We start from the raw sequence: 12,178 nt of genomic DNA on the forward strand, positions 1-12,178 counted from the left end.
TGATAACTAACATGACTAATAACTGAGTTCTGATAACTGATAACATGAGTGACTGTATCTGAAGTCCTAAATCTGATAGAACTAGCTGAGTTTCGTACTGTATCTGAGTTGACTGTATCTGACAGTCCTGAATTCTATAACATGAAACTGTGTGAAGTAGTAATCTAACCAACATGCCCCAAATGATGCATTATAGCTAAATTGGGGTCCAATCTGTGCCCTGATTGGAAGGGTGTCAATACCGTGCCACTGTTAAGGACAACATGTAAGTGACCCTCGACTAGCAGGTTACTCTAATGATGACTATGGGAACCCTCAACTAGAAGGTTAAGCCACCTCATCTACCCTCAACTAGCAGATATAATATCTCAACCTATGTTGTCTACGTAGTTCTGGAATGCAAGGATTGCTTCTAAGAATTACACCCTCTACTGGCAGGTGAGTTCCCATCCTTAGGTTCACTCGATGCTAATTTATACTCCCATTTGAATAGACATTGAACATGATTAACTGATCTGAACATGGACTGAGTTTACTGAATTTCGTGAACTGACAAAAAACTACTGATATCTGATAACTGACTGAGTTCGTGAGATAACTAAGGTTACTGAATTGCTGAGCTTTCCTGAGTCACATGACTGACTGGGCTCTATGGATCATGGCTTGACTGCGGATATCATGAAAACATGACATTGGCTCTAGGCATACAGCTAAATTATCGGGTACAAGTACCCCCAGGACTCAATGGAAACAAACAGATAAAGCATGACTTTCTTAAATGCATGAACAACATTGCAATTCATAATTCATTTATTGAGGCAATTTATCAAACATATGATATGCATAATCTTGTACATAAATGGGGATATCAGAAGATCATACTAGTTGGGCATCTTTTTTTCCTTCACATAGGCATTTAATCAAACACATGGTAGGCATAGTATATGTAGACAACATTATATAATAAGTAAACATCATGATTCAACTCTAATTTCATCATCCAAGGGTTTGATCATAGGTCCACATGAATCTACCTTTATACTAATCAATTCCACATAAAATTTACCACCCAACATGGATTAGAATTCAATTGGTCATTATCAACATGAAAAAAAGCAACCCAACATGAAATTCATAAAGAAATCCATACAATTGAACTTTAAAAAGAGATTCTTGGGCTTCATGGATGAAAGTAGTCCATGAATTAACACTATGCATACCTGGGTTGAGTTTCTTAAAGTTCTTGAACTTGAAGAATTTGAATCTCTTAGTTCTTGAAGAATATTTGGATTTTGTTCTTGGGGATTAATCTTAGAGAGAAAACCCTAATTTTGTTATTGTAGATGGATAATGAATTTCTGATCTTTGGTCGGATATAACTAGTTATATAAATGGGTGGTAAAATACCAAAAAGCCCCTTTAAAACGGCTTTAAAATAACTAAATGGAATATGGAACGGTGGGTGCGATAGTCCATCGCTGGGTCGACGGTCCATCGGACTGACCGTCGCACTGGGACCAGAACTAAAACTTACTACGATGGTCCATCACTGGGTCGATGGTCCATTGGTCCTGACCGTCGCTTCTAGGCAGAATAGGGCCTCACTGTTTCCCTTGTGACGGCCTGAGCGACGGTCCGTCGCTAGTCCGACGGTCCATTGTCTTGGGCCATTGATCCAGGGTAGAAGGTAATCATAATTACTCGCTGTGATGGTCGATGGTCCGTCGCTAGTCCGACGGTCCGTCGGCTTCACCGTCGCACTTAGGTGGTTTTACTGCTTTCTGTATTTTGGCCATAACTTTCTCTTCCAACATTGGATTTTGATGAAATTGGTATCAATGGAAATCTTATTCAATTTCTCACATGTCAAAAAGTGAAAATCTTAAAAATAAAATGTGTACAAAAGTGGATTCATCTTTCAAAGAAAGATTTTAACATTCTTAGGACAATTGCAAGCTAGGAAAAAGTATGGGGTATTACACTCACCCTTACACCGGTCCCTCCCACCCTTACAGTAGTCTCTCTCACACCTCTTCACCCTCATGTTCTTATTGCAAATGCGAAGAGTGCAAGGATAGACAAGATAAACTTATTGAAAAAGCAGAGGCTATCGCTAAAGCTGTTGAGGAATTGAAATCCGAGAGGGGTTCCATACTATACAAGAAGTTGAGAGAGCCATACACTCTTACAGTGGCGGTTAGGAGGAAGAAAAGAGAAATTAGACAAGTACTCTTTAGTCAAAAATAAAAAAAATTGCAACTCCTCCCTCTCCAAAAGTTATTAAAGTTCAGGGGCCATTGAAGAAGGTGGACATATACGCGGAACTTAGCACCAAAGAGAAGAGGAATCTGCGATGGGCGAAGAATGCCAAGCAAGGCGCAGAAGATTACTCCATACATACCTTTTCCGCCCAAGACTTCAAGAGTATGACAAATATGCGTACGTGGTCATGGACAAGGTAAGTTTACTTTTCCAAACCTATCCTTCTAATCTACTCTATGAAGAAGCTACATAACAGCTGGATTTTCTAGTACAACTGGTGGTGGTTCTGTTGCAACATATTACCCATCTTTTGCATAAGTTGTGTTATATGGGTAATCTGTGAACAGATTTAGAGAACCCTCTACAATATATGGACCATTCATTGCATCTTTCCACTATGTTTTCCTTCTTTACAATTACTAACCTACTTAAAATTGACTTCTTAATTCAAAGTATGATGAAGAAATTCTCTGCCTCATGAGGGGCAGGCAATTAGCATACCCAAAATCTTATGATGTTGTCGATAGGATAATGGACCTTAACTTTAACAAAAATTTCAAAGATAGGTACGATGATCTCACTAAGCTAGCGTCAACTCCCAACGACTCGAGATTTGATTCGTTAGTTTCTGGGTTCCAATGGGATGAAGAAATAATTAAATATATTATAGGGGAGAGGCCATATCCACACAACAAGAGCTAGATCGAGGCAAAGAGAATTCTTGCAGACATGAACATAGACGTCAAACATTATCTAGTTGTTGAGATACTACTCGAGGAGGGAAAGATCAAGGTTTATGACGACAACTTACCTGCCTTCAACAAGGCAGATTTTTTTACTCGCATGCAGCCACTGTTGGATTTGTTCCCCAACTTATTGAGGAAGAGTAAACTGATGGATCATTTGTCAGCGAAAGTGTTGAGAAAGAAAGTATGGGATTTTGAAGGTCGAAACAAGACATGGACCTTCCAAAAAATGAAACCGCTGCCGCGTGCGGGTCGTACGTGCTTGCACACATCAAATATTTGCTGACCAGCACAGAAGTAGTCGAGCCAACGACCTTTCTGTACAACAATGTTGTGGAAAATATGCAAGAAGTTTGGGCTTATGGGGTACTAAGTGAACGCTTGGAGCCTGTATATAAAGAATAAGATGTAGAAAAAAAACACCATAATAATTTTTTATTTCAAGTCATTTCACTTTACATGTAGTGGCAATTTTTTTTGTCTGAAGAAAGTTAATTTTTTTATAATGCAACAGATTGTCTATCTATTGTAACAGATATTCTATCTGTTTGACAGATAGTTTATCTGTTGTAATAGGTTGGTCATCTATTGTATTATGTCGCTGTTTCTATCTAAGTCTATTTGTTGCAACAGTAGGAAGACCTGTTTGACAATTTCCAATATATGACCTACATGTTGCAACATATGTCTATATCTGTTTGATAATTTCCAATAATTACGCTTGAATATCCATGTGCTCAACAATACCAAACCAATAACAAACACACCACCATAAAAATTTCAGCAATTAGGCTTGAATATCCATGTGCCCAACAACACCAAACCAGTAGCAATAACGCCAATAATGTAGTATCTTCTTGCTAGATTTTGTTTCTCTTCAAAAGCCTTGACTTTGTTCAACAAATCTCATATTACACGATTTGCTTGTGAAGGGTATCGTTCTTCATACTAATCAAAGTAATCACATCCACCCAATTTCTATAAAAATAAGACCACAATTACAAAATAATTATAAGTCAATATTAATCGACTAATTAAATAAAAAAATATTGTCTTTGAAATCTTACAAGTAAAAAACCTACGAGCTAAATTTTGTTGAGCCAAAAAAGTCTTCAATAGAGCTTCATGACCACACTTACACTATCAAAAATCTTTATCACAAACAACAGAGGAAGATGAACTCGACATTGTCAAGCTCAGTTGGAAAAAATAAAAAAGATTAAGAAAAAATAAATATAGATAATTTAAAGAATTTGGATAGAGAAAAAAAGATGATGAAGAAGAAGATTTGGGAATTTAGGGTTAAATTTTAGAAAAAAGATTAATATATAAGACAATGGGAAAAAATAACCGTTGGGGCTAAATTACATGCCAAGTCGGCACAAATGGGAGTTCAACACGTCTTGGCTGTATGAATTACACGCGAGCTACCAACAGGGCAAAAAGTGATAAACTGATACATTTGATGCCTATTTTAGGTGTTTAAAATAAACATTGTCTACTTGAGTTGCCAAAGTTGAAAGATCTTTACAACTTCAGGTCTCTATCGATGGATTCTACCTTTTTTATTGTAAGTCACTTCACTTAACTTATAGTGGCAATTTTTTATAATGCAACAGATTGTCTATCTATGTAATAGATATTCTATCTATTCTTATAGATAGTTTATCTGTTGCAATAGGTTGGTCATCTGTTGTATTATGTCGATGTTTCTATCTATGTCTATCTATTGCAACAGTGGAAAAACCTGTTTGATAATTTCCAACAGATGACCAACATGTTGCAACATATGTCTAAATCTGTTTGATATTTTCCATCAGATATGCCATCTGTTGTAACAGATACCTTATCTGTTGCAATATTTGAATCTATTATTCCATTTCAATTAATAAGTTCAAATCTAAAGATAAAATAAAATTCATAGATAACCTAAAATAAATCAAAACCTTCAGAAATTACATGAAATAAATCAACAAATAAATAAAATGTAAAAAAAATTGTTATAGGTACAGATCTCAACAAATAAATAAACAATTTAAGTTTTGATGCCAATAATTCCTAAGGAGGGGGGAGGTTATAACTTTGAAAGACTCAAGCTATAAAGATCTACTCAATATAGACAAGTTGTTCTCCATCCGGTGCTATGAAATTTGGCTTTAGTCATCGTGGATCTTTATTGTCACTTGCATACACTTTCTGCGCTTTTGCTTCTCTGTATTTCCATAAAAAGAGTAGTATATTTTCAATGTTGTTCAGCAGTAGCTTCTACTGTGACATCCACCTGGAAAGCCAGAATTGTCAATGCTAATCACCGAGATACAAAAAAATGGAAAAGGATAATTCATCTAATTTAGCAAATAGATTTTCTTTCTGCTGCAACATATGTATCATCTGTTGGGACAAATTAAAACATGACGAAGATCTGTATTATAATTTTCAATGGATAAACCATTTGTTGCAACATATAACTCATCTGTTTGGAAAAACTAAAATAGTAGGAAGCCTTGATTTAATTTGTCCCAATGGATGACCCATCTGTTGCAGCATATAGGTCATCTGTTGGTACAAATAAAAATGGTACATTGAGTAAAGCTATTTGATTTGCTAAAATAGATGAGACATATTGCAACATATACTGCATCTGATGCAACAGGTTAGTCAACTGTTGCAACAGATATATATATCTGTTTGATAATTTTTAGCAGATGTGTCATCTGTTGAAATAGATATGTGTTTGTTTGTTTTTTAGAATAGATGTTATATATTCACCTTTTTAAGCTCATATTGCTCTCCTGTGGCCCTTGTACATTGCTCAATAATGCAACACAAAGACAGCGGAGTTGCAATTTTGCTTTTTGGATGCTTGATAATGCCTTGAAAATTACTTTCTTTATCCTCTTAGACTTAATCTCTAATGAAGTGGATGGATATAAAATCCTCTTTGATGGAAAGACACCCTTCTTAGATGTCAATTCCTTTATAGAAGCAGTTAATGCATTAATAGCATTAATCAGTACATCATGTTTCGCCTTGCAGTCTTGACATTTACATGCAGAACATTTGCTAGAAGGGGCAAAATATGTATAACCAATATAATCATACTCATAATGGTTTATTTTAAAAACTATTAGAGGAGCATCATTAGCCCCAACAGCAGCACCACTACCACCAACAACAATTCCATCACCACTAACACCATCAACAACAACAAGCCCACTCTCCAAAATTATTTTTCTTGTGATGGTTGTTGCTCTAAATAATTCTATTTTTATTCTGTCAATGACCTTAGGGTTTGATAAAGTTTGTACAGATCTTAAATTAAGAAAAAATAGCATTTTCAACTCTCGATTGGTCGTAACAAGCGACGAATGCACAATCAAACATAAAGCAGTGCATATATTAGAATGATGATTAAATCATTTAAAACAATCATTAATTAAAAAACAAAATCTAATTAGAATTAGACTTACCACATCCTTTGAGGGGTTGAAGAGATCAAGAAATTTTATATTTTTATCAGTTTTGGCCGACAACCACCTCAAGATTCTTGGACAAAAAACTTTTTCCTCGTAGTTCACTTATTGTCTCAAATAAGGAATGGCTTCAAATGCCCAAGCCTATAAAATAATGCCAATAAATCAAAAGTATTATTGAATAAAAAAAATGAATCATATCATAATAAAAGAAATATTTACCATGAAAGCCCATGGAAAGCCATATAAGTTAACTGTCTTTGGCGCTAACAGAGTCAACAAATATTTGACAGTCATTTTGAAGTTTTCATAACCCCAAGGATAGCTATTAAATGCCTCAAGATCCTCAGAGAGATTTATTAAAGCAAGTGGTATGTTGTTGTTAACGTCTTTCGCCCAAAGAATATTTTGTACAAACCAAACCAAGCACAATGATTGTTTGTGCTTCTTTGAAAGTCTTTTAACATTCAACACTTCTATTAAATTTTTATTTTTGAAGCTTGGACCAACAAGGAACACCAAGTCTTCATGATCACTCGACTTGCATTTGCCTTTTTTTGGGTGTGCGGGGTGTTTTTTTATTAGAATAGGTATAACTTGAGAAAGAGAAAAAGGATAACATTTTAGTCCAGTAACTATGGCAAACTCCTTCCAACCAAAACAAACAGGCATACCATAGTAATTTATCCACACCTCATCCATCTTATCTTTATTTTCATAAATAAACTTACACTTGAGAAGATCATATACCATTTTTATTTGAAAACGAACATTGTTATCCTCTGAAAAATCAAGATATTACCTAAAGCAGTTGTCCCTGAAATAAGTATCCAAATTTTGCTCTTAAGTATTTTTGTGAAGGCGTCAAAAGATTTTTCCATGGCTGACCTAACCACAAAATTACCCATTAAATTTGTGGCACCATCGCACTCAGGTAGGTTATTAGTTGCGACATATAACTAACTTATTACAATAGATGAGTAATAAGTTGCAACAATAAAAATAGATCACTTATCTATTAAAATAAATAAATAGTTTGTGCAACATATCACATATCTATTACAATATATAAGTGATCTATTGCAATATATAACTAATCTGTTGCAATGGATGAGTAATTTGTTGCAACAATAAAAATATATCACTCATCTGTTGAAATAAATAAATGTCTGTGCAAAAGATCACATATCTGTGCAATAAATGAGTGATCTATTGCAATATATAACTAATTTATTGTAACAGATGAGTAATATGTTACAACAATAAAAATAGATCACTCATCTATTTAAACAGATGACTGGTATGTACAACAGATCATACATTTGTTTCAATAAATGAGTGATTTGTTGGAACAGTTATCAACGAAAAGTATTATTTAGATTTCTTCCAATAGAAGAGTCGTCCATCGCTATAGATGAATGATCAGTTGGAAAAATCAAGTCTTGGACATGTCCTGTTGGAATAGTTGATAGGATTTTATCCAACAAAAGGTTCATATGTTGAATCAAATGATTAATATATTGTATTAGATTTTTATTTTGATGGTTCCTCCATTGCATAAAATGGTACATCTGTTACATCAGATGGTTAATTTGTTGCATTAGATTTTTAATTGGATGGTTTCTCTATTGCATCTGATGTTAAATCTATTGCATCATATGGTTAATTTGTTGTATCAAATTTTTAAGCCGATGATAAATTTGTTGCATTAGATAATTAATCTGTTGCATCAGATAGTTAATCTGTTGCATCATATTTTTTATCCAATGGTTAATTTGTTGCATCAAATTTTTTATCTGATGGCTCCTCTGTTGCATCATATGGTAAATCTATTGCATCAGATGGTTAATCTATTCCATCAGATGGTTAATCTATTGAAGAAAAAAATAGTAGCATGATTTTATTCAATAGAACAACAGCAATATCACTATTTTTACTATAATGACCCTTCAGATGATTATCCATATTCTTCCTTGATTTCTTTGATAGAGCTTCTCCATAGCCATCCCTAGTTATTAATGACTTGCGGGAACTGATAGTTCGGTTACCTGATGATTCATTTGGGCTTTAGAACCCCTTTCTCAATTTGAAGTCTTCATTAGTCCTAATTCACCACTAAGTAAAAACTTTGGAAACAGCCTCATATGCAAAATTCAAATTTGCCAGCATATCCAAAACGTCGAAAACTATGGGGTTTCATATATTATTTGTTCGAAATGGACCTCGAATGCATTTTGATGCATTGGCCAAAGCTCAGAACTAAGTTCCAAGCTTCAGCCATGCATAGCATGTACCGAGGTATTGTGACCACGGTGAAGAAGGTATTATTACAAGGCCGCAACCACGGTGACACGAGGGTTGCGACCGCGCCATCAGAGGGCTGAGTAGTCCATATTTAAGTGCTATCTTGCACGAATTTTGGCCATTTTGTGTCTCCCTCTTAACCTAGAAACCCTAATGGAGTTTAGAATCTTCTAAGTGTGTGTTGTGGGTTGAATTGGAGCTTATACAACTTGTGTGATTGATTCTTGCTACAATCTAAGGTAAGAATTCCTCTAATTTGGTATCGATTTCATGGTTTCTTGACTCAAAACCTCTAAATCATTGTGGGTTAATTGTAGCCCCAAAATTGAGTGATTGACTCAAATTACTAGAGGATTTTAACTCCCTAAAGATAGTTAGGCTATGAGTTGGTCTTGAAAACTCCTTTCCAAGGGTGAAACCTAATTAGGGTTTTGTTTCTATTTGAAACCCATGGCATAATGGTGCTATAATGGGTATTGTCATGCTTTTTGTAATGCTTAGATTGTAGTGTTGATAGCATTGCTTATGGAAGAGGAAGCTTCTCAAAAAGGAAAGGAAAATCTCATTTGTTCGTGAGTTTCTTGGATTCAAGGTAGGTTAGGCTTACCTGTAGACTAGACTGAGCTTGTTTGTAATGTAATTATTGATAACTTGAGAGATTGGGTGGGGAATTTAGATGATAGTTTATTACATGATAAACTTGGGATTTATTGATTTTATAGACTATTAATTTGTAAGGTATGATATTTGACCCTTAGTCTGGACCTTGGTTAGCTTATTTGTGGTCTCAAGACTAGTATGAGAATACTATAGTTGTTCTAAGTAGACATGAATGATATGCCTCTCCATTCTTAGGAGTGTATTGACCTATATGATGCCTAGAGGGGAGATGATCTTGGTGTTGGATTGACTTAGGCAGGATTCTTAAAGAGACTTTCCCTATAGACCTAGAAAGGATTGGTAAGCCCTTATGGTGAGGTATGGATAATCTAGCTTAATTTCGGGTAGAAGCTAGACTTTTGTTAGTAAGCTTCACATTCTCAAGATTTAGAAGTCGAGCTTGACCCACCTTAAGCTTGAACTAGGTAAATGCTTAGTGACCTAGAAATGTGGTGATTGTCTAAACTATATATATATATATATATATATATATAGGAATTATGATGGTTGAACTCAATTATCGGATTATCTTGTGATCATGACTTGAATAATCTTGTTAGATGATTATTGTGGATGCCTTGTAAATACTCATGCTCTTGTTTATGCTCCTATTACGTGTGAAGCTTATTACCAAGGTGAAATGGCAAGTGTTATCCTACATCCCTACTTTCTTATATTGTGAACCTTTGTGTATGTTTATTATTTCGGTTATGCATATGGATGTATGTTGTTGTATTAGGAAACTTGTGATTTTATGATGATGCCCGGTGAATTCGGAGGAATATATTGATATTATGATGATGTCTGGTGAATCCAGAGGAATATGTGATATTATGATAATGCCCGATGAATTCGGAGGAATATGTGATATTATGATGATGCTCGGTGAATCTGAAGGAATATATTAATATTGTGATAATGCCCGGTGAATCCAAAAGAGGTAAGAACATTATGATGCCGTGTGAGGAAAACTTATATGCACTGATATTTGTAAAGTTAGGCCGTGTGGGTCAACTGCCTATGTGCTTGAGATATGAGGTCTCTCTTGGTATATTCCTATTCATTTCTTATTCCAAATCACTATATAAGAGGTGTGACCCTTGTTGATGCAAAATTAGAAACTAGAGGAAATTTATGCCTAATATTGAGTTAAGGCTTAGTGTTATGTGTAAATTTGCATAAAATCAAGGGCTAACCTAATATATCTTCTTGATTTGAATAAGAGGTTATATTATGAAATCTTGCTTAGTAAAGTGGCTTATATGACAACTAGTTACTTCTAAAATTATGATTACTATTTGGAGGCTAGAAACCTAGTAAACTAGTTGGTGGACTTTACTTGATTAAAGTATGAAATTAGCCCTAAGGTTGTGACATTCTTAGTAATGATGGACCTAGTATTGCATGATGGTTATTTAAATTATCTTCAAATATCTGAGGTTGAGATGGCTTAATTGATAACTCATATCATGAAGATGCTAGCTAAAGAATGGTCTTATGATAGATGAATAACCTATAATATGAGTGGCTTGTAGTTTTCCCCAATTTGATGGCTAGTAATGATAAGACTTGTAATCTATTGATTAATGGAAGGATAAGGATAACTAGTATCGACTTTACGCGGTGTTTATCAATGAATTATAGAATTAATGACTACATGTCTATGCTATGACAATGTTGCTTTCTTTATGTTAAAGTACGGTATGGGTATTTGGAAGTGAAATTCGGTAATGAGCCATGGCAGGATTGAGCTACCCGCGGTATCGGTCAATTGATGGAATAGTTGTGCTCTATTGTATTATTGGTTGTATTCTTTTGGTGTACTCTCCGGTGGAATAGAACTCCGTGATGAGTTCTTGTTTGATATTCTTTTGAGTACTCTTCAGTGGTATGGGACGCCGTGATGAGTTCTTTGTTGTGCTCTCCTTTGTGTACTTCCCGGAGGTATGGAACGTCATGGTAAGTTCTTGTGTTTATGTTTTAAAAATGGTTGATGATGATTATGGCAAGTAGATGTTTTGCTATTGTGTATATGGCTTTACGCTTTCGAAATGATACTCAGTTGTTATGGCGATTATAGAGTATATTGAGATAGTATGTCATGTTACTGCTTTAGTAGCATAGATGTTGTTACAGTGGTATCAAAGCAGATTCAGGTTCGATCCTATCCCTTGACTTTATGATTATTGTCTTACTTTATATCTTCTTTACATTATATTTGAGCTCAGTCGGCCGATGATGCCTACTGAGTACCCGTATTTTGGTACTCATACTACACTTTTATACCTTTTTGGTGCAGACCCAAGTTCTAGTTGCCGCCGTTGAGCTAGTTCGTGCGAGTTGACTATTCGGAGACAAGGTGAGCTCTTGGAGATCAAGTTGCCCTCTTTCCCCTCTATCCTTATTTATCTTTTTCTTTCGAGACAAATGTATGAGATTATTTAAGACATTTTAGATTCTGAGATTGTAAATTCCTCTTGTCAAGTTTAGAAGCTCTTGTATTAATACTATCAGGTCGTTGAATTTGTGTTTGAATATCGATTGTCCTTAGTTGTGAAATATTGTTGTTATATATTGTGTTCACACATAAGGTCCATGTTGGACGTTCTTACCAAGGTAACTCATTGCATTAGCTCCGGGTTATGGTATCGACTTACCTACCGGTGGGGTGTGGTAGGTGCCATCATGACTCCAAATGAGGTCATGACATTTAGCAAGAACAAGAACAAATCA

This window comes from Capsicum annuum, chromosome 7 (genome assembly GCF_002878395.1).
Source record: "Capsicum annuum cultivar UCD-10X-F1 chromosome 7, UCD10Xv1.1, whole genome shotgun sequence".
Lineage (NCBI taxonomy): Eukaryota > Viridiplantae > Streptophyta > Magnoliopsida > Solanales > Solanaceae > Capsicum > Capsicum annuum.